This window comes from Micropterus salmoides, unplaced genomic scaffold (genome assembly GCF_014851395.1).
Source record: "Micropterus salmoides isolate LMB-PRFRI ecotype aquatic unplaced genomic scaffold, ASM1485139v1 Ms_hic_scaffold_19, whole genome shotgun sequence".
Classification (NCBI taxonomy): domain Eukaryota; kingdom Metazoa; phylum Chordata; class Actinopteri; order Centrarchiformes; family Centrarchidae; genus Micropterus; species Micropterus salmoides.
Genome location: NW_024041039.1, coordinates 29,025,274 through 29,042,801, shown reverse-complemented (window position 1 = coordinate 29,042,801; position 17,528 = coordinate 29,025,274). Strand labels below are relative to the sequence as shown.

Below are 17,528 nucleotides of genomic sequence, written 5' to 3'. Positions count from 1 at the left end.
GGAGCAGCTCTTTGAATGAAAACTTCACCGAGGGCGCTATTTTTTCGATTTGGTCGGCTGAATTCGTCAGTCTGGACAGCTCTTCACACAGTAAAGGTAATGCAACTTGTCATGTTGGTCAGAAACAGATGTAAGTTAGTCACATTAGGTGCATCGTTTTAACTGTGTTGAGGTTTTTATCTGCCAGTAACATCGAGCGACACAAATTAGCAAGGTTAGCTAACGTTATCGTTACCACTCGTTAGCGGTAACGTTAGCTTTGCTAAAGCCCTTCAATGCTTGGAGAGCTCTCCACAAGGTAAAGGTAATTAAATCTTGTCAAATGTCTGTCTGCATTATAGATATTCCTGTTAGATGCATTATGTTCACTGAGCTGAGGTTTTTAAGGACTAAATTAGCAAATACGAGCAACATGAATAGTTAATGGTAATGCTACGGTTAGCTAACGTTGCTACTTGCTAGCGTTAGCTATGCTAATGAGGGTGACTTTTACGCTTACACAACGCTGTCAATGTTGGAGACCCAGCTTTAAAAAAAGTTATTAGCAAGCATGTAAAGAGCCTAGCTAATAAGGAGAGCTATGTTAATGTTAGAATGCAGCTGGATTTTCGAGGCTAGCACCCTGTATATAGCTGATAGTCAACATCGACTGCACTGTCATTCTGTGGGAAACACTGGATGTTTAAACTAGATTGTCCAGACTTTCAAAAGATCCTGGGTATTTTCTTGCCGCAATCTTAGGTAAAATATAATGCAGTCTAATACAGTCTTGTAATAAATCCTGCTGCCATGAAGGTTATAAGGTGCAGTATTTGTTGTCACAGACCACAAATTCGACTGAGCTGCCTGTAGGTTTGTTTTGCATTTATGCAGCATTTTGGTTATTTGGTAATGAAGGTACTAAAGAAATGTTGATGTTCGGCGGAATGCATACTCAAGGGGCTGTGTGTGTACCTCAATGAAGACCTGGAAAAATGAGCGAGAGAATACACTGTATATAATTATGGGTTCAGTACTTTTGAGATTGACGTCACCTCCACAGTACCATTAATGTCACCATTGATCTCCTTACAGTGCTGTGTCATCCTTATTTTAGCCACTTTCACAGTTAATGTTGTGCATACTGTCGATAGTATTTACTGGTTTTATAAGCAGTGTTTTCATCAATCTGATCACCTTAGTATTTTCAGAAAGCGAGCTAGCTTAGCTATTCAGCAAGCCTGTCGGCTAAAATGAAGAAAAGCAGTATGGCTTATGAGGGAGGAGTGCTGTCAGCTGTATGGAGTTTTGCTCAGTCTGTGTGAAAGTTCTCACTCAAACTGATGCTGACAAAAGGGCAAAATGGCAGATAACATTAGGAAGAAGACATTCACCATCACCAGTCGGTCCAGGGTGTGTAGCAGGTATTTTGGACACGTGAGAACAGCCGAGAACAGACACCTGGGGCTCATGCAGCCTGTTGTTACTCAACACTTCTGTGGTTTATCAGTGAAGTGTGTGGATTTGCACACTGAAGTGTGTGTTAGTGACAAGACACATATCTGCTTTATGCTTGTAACCTATGAAATGCTTGTATCCTAACAACATTATTATAATTCATTTTAGTAGCAAGCTAGACTAGTGAGCTAGTTTAGTTACCTAAACTAGCTCACTTTCTACACACAAAAATGAACAGTAAACACTATTAAGTATGTGCAAAGCTAACAGTGAAAAGTGGCTAAATGAGTATAAAACAGCACTGTAAGGAGATCGGCAGTTAACAGTACTGTAGTACAGCTGACCGGAAATCAGCTGACGTGCGGTTCATGAAACAGTGGACGTCACACTGCACTGTGAAAGTAGTACGCTCTTGACTGTGGAGCGTGCGTGAGTCACTGAGTTGTCAGGAAAGAAATAAAATACTGATTAGCTTCAGTTCAAAATTGAGAAATATACCCAAGTAAAGTCTGAGACATATTAGACTAACTGATAATGACAGAATTGTTAGTTGCTGACCTCTTGATATTCCATTTAATAGACGCAGTATAATTCAAATTCATAAACATTCACTGACAGATCCCGTGTAGTTACATAAAATACATTGATCTTTTTATACAAAACATTAGAGTATTGCTTTGGTACTGGCTACATTTCCTAATGCCAAGCTGCCAACTGTATTTTTAGGTAAAATCTTAAATAAGTAAAAGTGATTTAAAAAACCCAACAACACAGGACTTGAATAACTGGAGACTCTTAATATATAAAAAACCAACTAGGAGCAAAACATTTTTTAATCATAAACTTAGTATGATGGTTTCTGTGCATAATAGGCTTAAGGTTTTATTTTTTATTTCCTCTCATATGGCTTCTTTTGTGACTGTGCATTCTGCAGGCAGAAGACAAAGACCTGAACCAAGGAGCCATTGAGGAGACCATGGGAATACGTGAGAGCCACTGATGGACCAGAGGACACTGGGATTGTCCTGGAAGGGCAGGTGGTACTGCATGATCTGGACAACGTTGCCTTAGCTGCTGCCATGTTGTTTAGACTAATGTATGCCTTGAACCTCAACTACCCTCCTGAACTTAAGTACTCTGTCAAAGTGCTCCAGAAGTTGTGATGGAGCTGGATGACAACATGCTGTCAAAGAAAGCCCAGGGACTCAAAAACAAACTATAAGTGAGCTTTTGCCATTTTAGGCAACCTGGATACAACAGTACCCTTTCTTCTTGGAATATGGACCATTGCTGACTGGACTTTTGACACTTATGCAACTCACTTGCTCTGACTTTGTTTACTGCAAGTGTAGTGTATTTGTTTCAGCAAATTATTTCTCTCAGGGCCATGTGGGGCAAAATGTATCTCTTTCATTTTATGTCAGCTTTTCAGATGCGGGAGAGATCCCAACAGCTTCCCCTATTTTAATATGTAGGTGAGATTTAGTTTTTTCGTAACTGAAATATAGAAGTGGTGAGAAAGCAACTACTCCTTAATTCTATTACTCTTTAATTCTAGAACCCTTGCAAGGAGCACAATAACTTTCCAAGCACTGGATTTACATTTACCAGAGTGTAATGATTTCATTACATTCATCTTTTTTGTTAAGAGGTTGTAATTGTAGTGGATGTATCTTTTTTTGCATAATTTTGCAAGACATTTCAGAATTAATCTGGCTGTAGTATAATTCCCCATTGATGCTGGTTTGAGGTCATTCAGAAGGTTTTTAATGACCAACAGTGTTGCCTCAGGTTGTAGCAGAATGTTTACAATGCACTCTTGATAACTTGGCTACCAAGTGTCTATGTAAGGAAAAAGGTGCTTTGTTTTAATGTGAGAACGGTTTGTATATGTATCCCTTTATTTGTGTATACATTGCATTGAACCGATTTAAGTATTGATACTATTTTTTGACAATACAATTTCAAAAGAAATGTTTGTGTATGCCTTATTTGTTCTGAAAATGTTACAGGAGTGAAACTGTAGGTAAGATTGAAGAGAAATAAGCATACAGAAATACTTTCAGTATGTAGAATATGTGCAGAATCTATAAGACTAACTTCAGCAAGTTAGGTTGATTTAACAGAACAACAATGCATATACTTTAGCTTGTTGTTTTAATAAGTGATAACTGAATACACTAAACAATAAAGGAAATATTAAATTAACACAAATTATGTTGAGTATTTACAGAATAATTTAATATTTAACATTAACAAATAACTTTGAACATAATCAAATCATGTTGGTTTTACATGTAAGAATTCAGTATATAAACTGAAATGAATCATTTTGACTAAAAATAAATATGTGCAACTGATGTACATATTATTTTATGCAAGTTCAACTCAGCTTTTTTTTTTTCCAGTGCACTTATGGGTAGATTTGGCAAAGATTTTGGGGTTGAAGTTAAACAATTAGATTAAAGATGTCCACACAGCCCATAATTGTACATACGTAGTGATGAAAATGTGGTATCTATTTTAATTAATTTTAATAAATAATCTATAATAATAAGTCTACACAACATGATACTTTCATACAGGTTATATATTTTAAATATAATGTGTATAATATTTTTTTGTAATTACATGCACGTCTATATTTTTTTTATTTATTCATTTCAGGGGATCAGTAAATTTGGCCAAAGAATTTGTTGACAGTTTTTACACAATGATGTCAGTGACAATTAGCAAAGCTCTATTTTTTTGATGACTAGTAAAATATGTCAAACATCTGGTGCTAGCATCAGCTGAAAAACAAGCAGCTAGCATGTCCGCAACAAATGCCTTAGTGAACTTACTCAGGTCTGTTGAATATATTGATTTTATGTTTTTTAATGTAGAGGCATTTACAATGGACATACCGTTTGAAATGTAACCACTGTAATGCTGCACTGTAAATATGTCAGCCCTTAAATGAGCAGTCTTCCCAAACTAAAATGCTGAGATATAAACAAACAGTCTTTAATAAAAAAATAATACCTTGTGCCTCCAAGCAGCTTGCTCAGCAGAATTAGTTCTGTCTAATTTCACAAATAAGGTTCCCCGTCTAAAATGACAGAGATACTCCCAGAGATACTCAAAAACTCTGTCCCAGTGCCCTGCTTCCTCCAAGGCACATAACTATGCCCGTCTTCCTACATCTCTGTGAAGTACTGGCCTAGAATATTAATGGTTGAGGTTTTTAGGTTTAGGAGTGGCCTGTAAAGTAGACAGTCCTGTTATGTCAAGATGTTGTCCCATAGGGAGCCCTGTTAAAAAAACAAAAAATAAAGACTTTAAATATGGTTTCATTCTATTCAAACTGTTTTAACTGAATTTTAAATCATTTCATAGATTTTTTATTTTTTTTTATTTTGAGGGTGTAGCAATAGTAGACAAGTTCACCTAAAAAACAAAAAAATCGGAACAATTTCAAAACATATTAATGCTGAAGTCAACAGATTCAAACGGATGCCAATCCAAACAATGTCTTAGGTCAATACCTTTTTAGTTGTCATTAAGATGATAATTCTCCAGTTCCCTCACAGTGTTGTACTACTTTGATAGTGAGCTTGCGCTTCCTAATGTCAGAAATTGTTACTGGACAGCCAACATCAGTCATTCTGGTTACAAAACAACATTGAGAACTCCTCACCAGAATGTCTGTTAATAGAAAAGGCCTCATGTCACATTCAGCTCTATTGTAGTTTAATTTATCTATGTCACTTTATTAATATGCATTTGTCATTATTATTGCAACTTTGATTATTAGTATTATTCCATAACTGACATCACTGACATATCACCTTATAAAGTTGTTATGGTTAAATGTATTAGCATACAATTGCCGATACAGATGATATATCCAGTTCTATTCATACAACCTCAGCCTTGAATAAAGATTTGTGCAGCTAATGTGTCAACATTAACAATTAAAAAACAAAACAATTATTTATTCATCAGGCAGACAAATAAAAACACTTTTATTTAACTCTGGTTTGTTAAATCTGGCTGTTTAATGGTTGTTCTTCACTTGCTAGTCGCTAGTCTTTTTCACATGACCGTTTTATTAGTTCATAATACAAAAGTAATGATTACTGGAACTTTAAAGATTTAGAAACAATTTGAAGATCTTGCAGACAAACACTCTAATTTGAGGTCCCATTTCACTAATGTCTACAATTCATGGAAAGCATATAAAATTTTACAACGGACATTCAGGACTGCAGAAAAGATCATCGGTGCCAACCTGCCCTCCATTCAGGACTTCTACATTTCCACAGCCAGGAAACATCACTGCAGATCCATCTCACCCGGACACAACCTGTTCCAGCTCCTCCCCTCTGGTAGGCGCTACAGAGCACTGTACGTCAAAACCAACAGACTTAGGAACAGTTTCTTCCCCAAGCCATCACTCTGATGAACAGCTGATTTCTGACTCACAGTGTCAGGAACAATTCCTGTATAATAACCCAGTAACTCTGTCTCTGATCAGCACCTGTTTACTGGTTTCCACTTATTTATTCACCATTCTCTATTTCAGTGCTGTTCATACTGTTATATTGTAATATTGTAGATACTGTATACCAAATCCACCTACCTCAAGTCATTACTCCTGCACAAAATACTTCCATGCATCCTTTGCACTATGCTTCATCGCACTGTATGTATGCATGTAAATGTACCTGTATATCACATCCACCCCCGACATGTACATACTCCTGCATCCTTTGCACTCTGCTCACTGCACTATTTGTCAATATGTCGATATTGTTTTTGTTCATAGTGTATATATGTGTTATCTACAGTGAAGTTTGTCTGATTTTATTTTATTGTGATTTTGTATTTTTGTGAGAGTAAGCACGTCCTGAGCAATGTACAATCCAGAGTCAAATTCCTCGTATGTGTACACATACCTGGCAATAAAGCTGATTCTTTAAAGAAATGGTAAATGTAAATCCAAGCAAAAAAAAAATTTATCCGAATTTGATCAAATTCCCTTTTCATTCTTTGTATACACTAAACTGTAGGCAAGCTTATACCAGAGGGATCTCTGTTAAAAAGCCTTAGATATTCAAATATTAATTGTTTCTGGTCAAACTATATTCAAAAACATTCCGATTTACAAAATATATTTCAATTTAGGTTTTTGTTCAGATAAATCTTAATAAGCTGAAAAGATCAGATACATCTAAAATGGAGAACGCAGAATAAGTGGGAAGGACTGCAGGTCAAGTCTCACTGACAACACTTAAAAAGAAAAAATACAATTAAACCTTCTTGGTAGTATAAAAGAACCTGATTTCAATGTACATACTAGACACACGTCACTGTCAGGTATTAATGTAGGTTTGCTGATTCATGTGTTCAACTTGAGTGTGAGGTTAAAAAAATTTTTTACATTAAAAAAAAAAAAAAAAGAGCATCCGGGCACCACAAACCTTGTCACGAAGCTCTTCATCGGTTCTTTATGACAATAGGAGTGTGAGATTCAGAGTTTCCTGTTATGTTCTCTATTTGGATCTATTTGGTCTTTAATGTGGGTCATGTTATTTCTGGTGGCACCTTGTTAAAGAGATGGAGTGGACCCTGCTACAGAAGCACTTCAGACCCAGGGATAACACAGAGAGAGCAGAGCAATGCAGACACACACATAAAGACATGTAGGCACAGGCGTGGGTTCCTGAGTAAAGTGAATACAGAGGGTTGCAAGATTAGATTAGATTAGAAATAAGAACCCTTCTTCCACACATTCTTGGTGGTGAACCCGATGACATGACCGATACCGGTGGTGCATACCGACGTGTACATGTTATTATTTCACACTTGCTTTGGTAATGTAAATGTCTGTTTCCCATGCCAATAAAGCCCCGTTCAACTGAAGTGAAATGAATTGGGGGAGGGGGGTGAGATGTATTGGGTGTTCATGGTTAGAAGCAGAGAATTCCCAGAGCTCATCATCTCCTGATTATCAGTCTCCTCAAGGTTAGCAAGAGTACACACCTCTGTAATGCAATCAAACCTGATTAGCTGATTAGCATACTACTTGCATAATGTCGCCACAATTCATTACCCAATGAGTGAGTTCATTGTCGCTCCCCCAGGAAACACTGATCGATTGCACGCACACACAGCCAATGACAAAACTATAAACTGAAGGATTTTTCACACAGTGATATCTGATATACTTTCTATTAAAGTCAGAAGAAAAGTCTTATTTTGAATGATGCATTTAAATTTGACTAAAACCAACATTTCATATCATTCAAGCATGAACAGAGCCAAAGAGGGTCCAGACACTAGACTGTCATTATTATTCACAGCTGGTTTCATGTGTTAAGTATTATTGTTCCAAAAGCTACAAATTGTAATTATTTGTAATCACATGCCTTAACAACCCCTTCATCACAACAACCATCAGCAATACAGTCACATTATGATTCATGGTGTCAGTTCTCCAATAGTCAAAATGGTTGTGCTTACTGTGCCTGATGGTGTATGCTACCTCTAGGTAACTGAAGCAGAATACACTTTTGTTTAAAATGGTTAAAATCTTTGTCTCAACTATTGACAGTAAGACCAAAGATGCCAATGGTCAGACTACAAAGAATGGACAAACCACACACAAAGATGGTTTCCGCCAATTTGCACAGATTTTTAGGAGGAGTATAAACCTTACAACTGAGTAAATATACTAGACAATACACTGAATGACTGGTCAGTAACAGCTGAAGTTCTGGCAGTAGACAACTCAACAAGAACAAATTTGTCACATGTTCTTGTACCAACAACAAACATGGACAGCAACCAGCTTGCACTGTTTACATGCAGTGCCATTAGTACTGAAAAGGCCTAAAAAGAAGGAGAAAAGCACAGTTTGGGTGAGCTACTGGATAGAGAGGTGTGAGCAACAGGGACCGTAGCCTACAGAGGAAACTGGAGGTGAGTGAACTTTGTAAAACAAAGCTTTCAGGGTAGGTACAGTTGACACACAAGTGACGTCATCAGTTGCCAGTGTCAGCCACAAATATCAGACACGTTTGAAAAAGAACAGAAAGATAGCATGGAAACTACAAGATACAAGGCACATGAAGGGTGGCTATTGCTTGGGGATAGAGGGGGTCACCCACTAATTGGAAGATCAGTGGTGTGACCCTCGGCTCCTCCAGTCTGCATGTCGAAGCGTCCTTGGGTAGCAGCAATACCAGCGTGTAGCCTGCTTCTGCTGAATAATTGAAGGCAAGCAGATTTGTGCTTGGCTAGTACCTGTATGGGAGACCTCCTGGGAAAACTAAGTTGCTGCTGGAAGAGGTGTTGGTGGGCCAGTAAGGGACAGTCTTCCCTCTGGTCCTAATAATAAGATCCAAATGCATCAGTGCAGTGATGGGAACACTGTGCTATAGGATATGTTGTCCTTCATGTGAGACATTAAACCGAGGTTCTGACTCATTGTGGTCATTAAAGATCCCGTGGCACTTATTGCAAAGAGTAGGAGGTTCCCTGGTGTCATGGCAAAATTCCCAACCTGGCTTTTGCCATCTAGACAGCACCTTTTAGGCTACCTCCTATCAGTGTATGAATGGGTGAATGTGACATGTAGTATAAAGCACTTTGAGTAGTCGGAAGGCTAGAAAGGCACCATATAAATATAGTCCATTTACCATTGATTGCAGTATTTAGGGCTGTAGAAGTGGAGGACATCTCTCAGGCTGCAGTGTAATCCATCACCTCCACATCTGTTCAGATGGAGCTCAGGGATATGGCTTATATACTGTATGACACCAGTCAAGTTAAAAGGACCTCACATCTGGTGGCAACCAATAACAACAGTCCATAAAGGCCCGTATACACTATGAGATCACAGCAATCTTTCAGGGTCATTGCACGTTGTGTGAGATGGTTCTGAGGACAGACACGGAATGCTTTGTCAGAAACAGCTGCCCATTTGGCAAGTCACATCACTTTAATACACCCCATCATTTGGAACACTGGAAAAGCGGTTAACAACACAGGCTCACACAAGAAGACATTGCATTTGCGGGTTCACGAGACCGTTCAAAAACCACGGATGTTTTACTTCAGGAGGGATCTAGTTCAGCTGCTGGAAATGCTGACATGCCATTGACAACAGTGTAAAGATCTGTGACATATTGCAAATATCAAGCATGTTTCCTCTGACGGGATACTCTCCAGAGACAGTTGCATCGCTTCAGGACAGCATGAGGGGCTGCCAGATGTGTATACTAGCTAGCGCCTTCGAAGTTGCACACAACAACTGCATCAGCTGGTGGGACAGCCCTCTGATAAAATCTTCGTCTCAATCTGTGTGAGACTGTACAATATCAGTTCTGAAGCATGTCAGACTATGTCTTGAAAGTCTGGTAAATCATAACATCATATCAAAAAAGTACAAACCCCCCCCAAAAAAAACCACACATGCAAGCAGAGATGTTATCAATTCCATACAATCCATCTGCGGCGCCCTCATGTTTTGAAAATGCAGCAAAGTAGAAAAGAAGCTTTGGCCAGAGTGCCAGCACAGTTTTTATTTAAAAAAATGAATATAGCAGAGAAATATGCCAATGTGGTCTCTGGGTGTACGGTGTATGTCTTCCAGCGTTGGTGTCAGCCAGTGCATTGGGCCACGTCATGCCATATTCTAAATAGTTGGTTTACACAATTGAGTTATAGCAGCAGTTTCCCAGCATTGACTTTTCTCCTGTATTTCTGAACTGTCAGAATTTTGACATCTTTGGTCGCCAAAGCTGCAGATCTCATTCAGCGTGACTCACAGATCTAGGACTACTGTTTCAAAGTTTCTCTCACATTTGTCATTTTCTTTCTGGGACAGCCCAAAATCAAACAATGTATAGGAGCTGTTAGAGAGCAGAGTGTGTTGGCGTTACCTGAATGAATCCAGTTCTATCAGTATGCGTGCCGTCATTTAACTCCATAAACAGCTGGTCCCGCCTTGTGTTCATCGAGTTCATAGATAGCTCGGCGACAGCGCGACTGCTTATTTATAGGAGGTTATACCAGCTGATGGTGGTCAGTGCATCCATTCTTCTCAGGGCACCGAGGTGGAACCAGCGAAGTGGGCTACGTACATACCAATAGAGCTGAAGTTATATCGAGAATAACTTCTGTTTTTATTGAGCCTTTAGGTTGAAAGTTCAAGTTTGATCTGATTCCACTTTTGTCATCACAATGTCAGTTTTTTTCCCCCGTAAAAATAATCAATCATTTAATCGATTAAAATCAGCGCAAAATATTGTTTAATATAAGGAAAATTTTGAAAAAGTGGTCAGGAGAGAGAGATTGAATACAGTGTGAAATGAATACAGTGTTCATCAGTGTAGTGCTCTCTCTGTTTCATCTCTGTTGGTCTGTCATCGGTCTGTTGTTTTTGTTGCCACTGCTGTTTGTTGGCATATGATCTCTGCCTACACGGGGAAAGGCACAGTATGGGACTGCATGAGTGGCTCGCCAAGTGTGGCTTTGGTCTGAATCACATGACGAGGTGTTAGTGTGTTGTATTTTCTGCATCCCTTCTGTTATATTTAGATAGTATATTGATATACTGAGTATAGTGAATATGAGTATGTGCAGATTAAAGCCACATTTACATTGATTCATCCATGCAAACATCAATGACACCTAAAAACACACATTATATACATTCATAAAGGATACATACCTACACTATAGTCAGCCACAATACACATGATACATTGAAGAGTCTGCGGTTTCCATATGCAGGACAGTTAGTCTGAGCAGAGAGTACAAAGCTTCTATAAAAGTGATCCTCTTTCCAGACTGGGAACCTGTTCCTGAGACCACATGGGAGTCAAGTGCAGAGACTGGGTTGAGGGGTACATTACAGTACACACTGTGTTTGTAATAGATTGATGTTAAGGTCTGAGTTTAGGAGTGGTATGGTCCGTGATTTTGGAGACTATGTGCATGATGCAGGTGAATCTGTTCCTCCATGCATGAGACAGCATTTTGCAGATGACATGGCAAAATTCAAAAGGGGCACTCCACAGAGGTTCCAACTACTTTGTCTGTAAAAGCAGTTGTATGATGTGTCTGGTGGCACTTCGACAAATCTAAAATATCTAAAATAGTGATGTTACCGGCATTATTTCAGCTTGGGCTTAGAGACTATTTTTAAGAGAAAGCCTTCATTGTAAACTGTGGGTGCGGAGTTTGAAAAACATGGGTGTTTACCAGGCTTTTGAGGTTTTTACCAAGAAAAGTGAGATTTTTTTAAAAGATGGGTTTAGTCTAAATGTGTACCAAATATGAATACATAATCTGTTCCAGGGCTAAACCCAGTAACCCAGACATGAAGCCTCAAACTGTAGCATTGATTTTATTTGTGCACCTGATTAAACCAACAACGCAAAGCCTCTCCAGGGTTCGTAGAACTGCATTTCACCTAGATTATACATGCCCTGTAGGCACACCCTCCCAACAACCACACTGTCACTGATACTGGGTTATCCCCGCCCTCTGTGTCTGGCTCACTTACCAACACCCAGTCAAGCGCAGAAAACACAACTGTCCAAGCTTCCCCCCTCAGTTACCAGCGACCGTCAACCCCCAAAATGTCTGTTCCTCTCCACCCTAAAACCATCATGACATCACTGATCCAGTCATGAACAGGTTCACTGGATTTTCTGCTTTACTTTACAGGGCATTTTTAGTTACTATTATGTAAACCTCTATAGCTGTAGGATTACACATACATACACACACAGACACAAAAAAATAATAAAATAAATACATGATACAAGGAGTTTAAAAAAGAAGAAATAAGGGTAAATATTTCATAATTCCTATCAGTTTTGATTATTTTTCCTCACACTTATTTGTTTTCAGGCATTTACAATAAAAGCCATAACACCCATTTATAACTTAATTAAGCGTATGTTAATGGAAGATCAGCCCTTTTTAAAGATCAAACATGCCATTTGGCTGACTAGCAGGAGTAGACATATTTGTGAACCCTAGGCAAATACCGTTGACATCTGGTTTTACTTTATAGATTATCAGATTTGAGGTCAATTCAAGAGCAGAGATAATCTCTGCAGTTATAACAGAAAACGGGGACTGCATATAATACAATAGGGCGTTACACAGGTCTGTTAGTTTGACAAGTGAAATGAGTCAGTGTGACAGCTCTGCTTACAGTCAGATAGGCTGTTGATCACAACTAATGGTGTGCTTGGTGTGGTGTTACCGGGTGTTCAGACACACAACAGCACTATTTTTTTTAATGAAGAGGGCAGCTTTGGTGGCTGTTTGTTGCTTTAGGTACATGTTAGAAGGCGATATACAATCCAGGAATGTTGGTTTGAGTAACATCAATGAGTATTAGGGCTTTTCAGACGCCAAAAAAGCTGCACAATGTTTTGAATTTGGAAGGATTTTACAACTCTGTAAAGTAATCGCAGCAAGAATAATTTTATCCTCCATCTTGACAATCACCCAGTAAATAATACAAATATGCCGTTCACGTTACAAAGTCATCTACCAGGTATGTGCAATGACATAAAAGTGACTGGTCCAAGAATATTTAAGTAGAGAGAGAAAGAGTCTGGAGAGAGTCTTAGAAACAAATTAAAGAAAAATTTCAGTTTCCTATTATCCCCTTCTCTCTCTCTCTGCCGCCCTGCCACCAGTGATCCGCCATGCAAATAGAGCCAGAATGGAGCCTCTTGTCTGCCTAACAGGAGGCGACAGGGAGCCTGATGCCTAATAATGTCTACCATCTCGCTCAGGGATTAGACACAGCAACAAGGAAGAGAGACAGGTGGTGAGGGGAGAGGAATCTCCAGGAGCTTACACAAGCTTTGTTCTGTGAATGGGGGAAGCCATTACAGACTGCGACCAATTACAGCTTCTCAAGGCAAACACCCAAGACATATTTCTGTATTGGAGCTGCTAACTCTTTCCATTAGCATGCACAAGGACATGTAAATTCCACGTTTTCATGCTGATTCAATTTGTGTTCATCATGCACAGTATGGCACCACTCATCAATGCAACACCAACTCTTGTGTTTCTAACTAGACTGTTCATATGGGTCTAACTTTAACTGCATTATCATGGATTGATCAGGTATCTATTCCAAAAATAAAAAAGCAGTAGTCCTAATGTAAATAATATACTGTCTGGTAGTTTAATCCGTAACAATGCTTCTTATTTTATAAACTGATCACATGTTTTCTATAGATTTAGAATTGCAAAGTAACTTGTACTTACTGCTGTCAAAAGAAATGTAGTGAGTGGAATAGAATTATAAAGTAGCATACAATTGGAATACTCAAGTAAATTAGAAGTAACTCAAGCTTGTACTCAAGAAAAGTACTTTCATGAATGTACTTTGTTACATTATTTTTGTATGTCTTGTAATGTTAGTTTGTGCAGCCAGGTAAGAGATATGCGCAAAAGTAAGCACAGACAGCTATAAGTATATTTGTCGAGCTTTTCTTCAGGTTACAATGTGATATAAACTTATTATTTCAACACTAACCAAGAAAAGGAATAAATATGAGTAGGGAAAGAAAATCATTTTCAATCAGGAGCGTGTTCATGGGAATTTTTGACGAGAAGGCCTGGCTCGCAGTCTCCATCCTAATTCATCCCAAAGATGTTCTATCGGGTTGAAGTCAGACTGTTTCCACAAAGTTGGGAGCATGAAATTGTCCAAAATGTCTTTGTATGCTGAATCATTAACAGTTCCTTTCACTGGAACTAAAAACTGAAAAACAACTACTACTGAACTACTGAAGCCTTGGTTATTGATTTTAACTTCTGAAAAACAATCCCACACCATAACCCCCCCTCCACCAAACTTTACACTTCCCACAAAGCAGTCAGGAAAGTACCATTCTCCTTGCAACCGCCAAACCCAGACTCGTCCATCGGATTGCCAGACAGTCACTCCAGAGAACATTCTCCACTGCTCTAGTGTCCATTGGCGGTGTGCTTTACACCACTGCATCTGACGTTTTGCACTTGGTGATGCAAAGCTTGGATGCTGCTGCTCGGCCATGGAAAGCCATTCCATGAAGCTCTCTGCGCACTGTTCTTGAGCTAATCTGAAGGCCACACGGCGTTTGGAGGTCTGTAGCTATTGACTGCAGAAAGCTGGCGACTTCTGCTCACTGTGCTCCTAATCATGCGCTGACCCTGCTCTGTGATTTTATGTGGCCTACCACTTCATGGCTGAGTTTCTGTTGTTCCCAGTCACTTCCACTTTGTTATAAGACCACTAACAGTTGACTAAGGAAATTTCACAAATGGACTTATTGCACAGGTGGCAAGCTATCACGCTTGAATTCACTGAGCTCCTGAGAGCGACCCATTCTTTCACAAATGTTTGTAGAAGCAGTCTGCAGCCTAGGCGCTTGATTTTATACACCTGTGGCCATGGAAGGGATTGGAACGCCTTAATTTAATGATTCGGAGGGGTGTCCTAAAACTTTTGGAAATATAGTGTATTTCAAGAAGAGGGAGGAGCAAAGGTTGAAGTATAAGAGTGGAGAAACCACAGGTGGACTACGTGTTATGCAGGAGGGGCCACCTGAAGAGATTGGAGACAGCAAGGTGGTGGCAGGGGAGAAAGTAGCTAGGCAGCACCCGATGGTGATCTGTAGGATGACTTTGGAGAGCAAGAAGAGGAGGAGAGTGAAGGCAGAGCTAAGGACCAGATGGTGGAAGTTGAAGAAAGAAGACTGTTGAGCGGAGTTCAGGAAGGAGTTAAGACAGGTATAGAGTAAAGAAGACAAGGAAACTTGGTGGTGGAATGACGAAATACAGGAAAGTAAACAACAGAGTTTGGCAAGTGAGTCAGAGAGATGAAGAAAGTAGACAGGAGTACAAGGAGATGCAGCATTAGGCAAAGAGAGGTGGCAACGGCTAAGCACGGTGTATGGCGAGTTGTGTGAGATACTGGACACTAAGGAAGAAGAAAAGGACTTGTACCGATTACTCAGACGAGAAAAAGATGGATGATGTGGGAATAGTGAATCAGGAAGTGCGGTGGATTAGCAAGGGTGTAATGACGGCAGCAATGAGGAGGATAAAGAGTGGAAAGGCGGGTTGAGTCCAGATGACGTACCTGTGGAGGCATGGAGATGTTTGGGAGAGATGGCAGTGGAGTTTTTAACTGGATTGTTTAACACAATGCTGGAAAGTGAGAGGATGCCTAAAGAGTTGAGAAGAAGTGTAGGAGGTGTGGAATTGTTTTGCCCTCTCCATATATATTTTTATCACTCTCTTGTGAGTCTGAAATAACGTTTGAATTCAACACACACATACATCACTTTCACACCTTGAAAATTTTATGGTGATTTTTATCAAAGCTGGCTTTGAGTCAACTTGGAGAAATTAAAAGTCTTTGAAACTACTTTTAAGTCAAAATGCAATTCTTTTTAGCCTTTCACCGAGCTTCATCAGCAGTTCTGCGTCACCAGCGCCGGTTCCAGGGCAACGCCAATGACGTCACGGCAGTCCCACGGTCAAAGAAGCTGAGTTACCCCACATCAGCCCTCTCAGAGAATTCATGAGAAAGAGATTGAGGTGGTTCAGGGTTTGATACTACCTGGCTCTCTATTTCTCAAGCTTCATTAACAACCTGAGCACATAATTTCAGCCCTCCCAGCATCCTTTCATCTTCCCTAGTTGCTACTTTTCCTATCCCATCTGCTTGGGCCTCATCACCTCCTCCCACCTCGATCATACCAGATTCCTATTACACATGCCACAACTTTCAATAAGCCATCACCAACTCTGACACAGTCAATAAACTGCTGGCTAAAGAAGTCAGAGAAACATTCAGGATCAGCCCATTTTCCAGCCCACCTTTCTCTACATTCACAATCAGTCCTATTAGCATAGCCACTAGGAAATATTACTGGAATGGCATTTCCTTCCTCGAGGATGACCACGTCACGAAGCCCAAAGCGTTCAGCTCTTCACAGACACAGCCCCTTCTACTTACTTTGGTGGTTATGAAAACACTTGTCCTTCACTTCAGACCTCCTAGCGATTTATCTGACTCCATACGCTGATAAAGTCCCACAATCCATGCTTCAACTGCCATTCTTTGGCTTTCTGCACTGCTGAGTTTACTGCCTCCAACCTTCACTATCATCCAAGTTGACGCGCTACCATGTCTGATATTTCCATTCATTCCACTGACACTCATTTACCACCTCAAATGCACAAGACTAACCAGTCCAGTATACCGCAACCTATCAACCTCTCACTTCTCAATTCATAGTCCATATGAATCCATAGGCAACTACGTGGACTCCTCCAAGTCCCTCTGTTTGTCACGGAGATGGGGAAAGTGGCTACATGCTTATGGTTTCACCATATCCTTCGTCGAATCTTATTCGAATCCAAAATTTCCACTGAACTATACTCTGGGCATTTGTTCTGTTACAACGCTTCCAGGCAAGGAATCCCAGACCACATAATTAAAATTCTTGACTGCTGGTCTTCTCCAGCATACCTTACTTACACCCGCAATGACCTAAATGACATAAGACGCCCACGTACACCTTTCTGTCTGAAATTCTTTCATAGGCTATGTACATCTACCCACGACGAGACGGATCCCCACTCAGAGTCTTGACTCCAATCGGTTCCCGACCATCTTCCCACCAGCAGACACCGGTCTTCCCTAAACTTCTATATCCAACAGCCACGGCACCTCAGTTGTGATAAATGAGGGAGGGCGAGCACTGATTGTTTTACTTTCCGCACCCAGATTTAACCTACCGGTCTGGGGATTGAACCAGCAACCTCCCAGTAACAAGCTCACTTCTCTAACCTTTGGGCACCACTGCCCAGTTCATGGACCAATTGGGTGCGGGGCACATATTACATACTTTTAAGGAGTGCTAGATTCTTTCAGTTTCATTTGTAACCTGAACCTGCTATTACAGATTACACCAGCCATGTTGCTGCAGCTAAGATGACTTTTTGAATATCTTTAGGCTATATAGGCTGTATAAAAGCCGGCCCTCATAAGACCAGCCCACAACGTC

The 17,528-nt window shown here is 39.9% G+C and overlaps 1 protein-coding gene across 1 annotated transcript in view; it reads right to left on the bottom strand.

Moving 5' to 3' along the window:
- Positions 1 to 17,528, bottom strand: part of LOC119910947 (neurexin-3a-like) — a 214,598-nt gene that overhangs the window by 180,923 nt on the left and 16,147 nt on the right. The window lies entirely within an intron of this gene.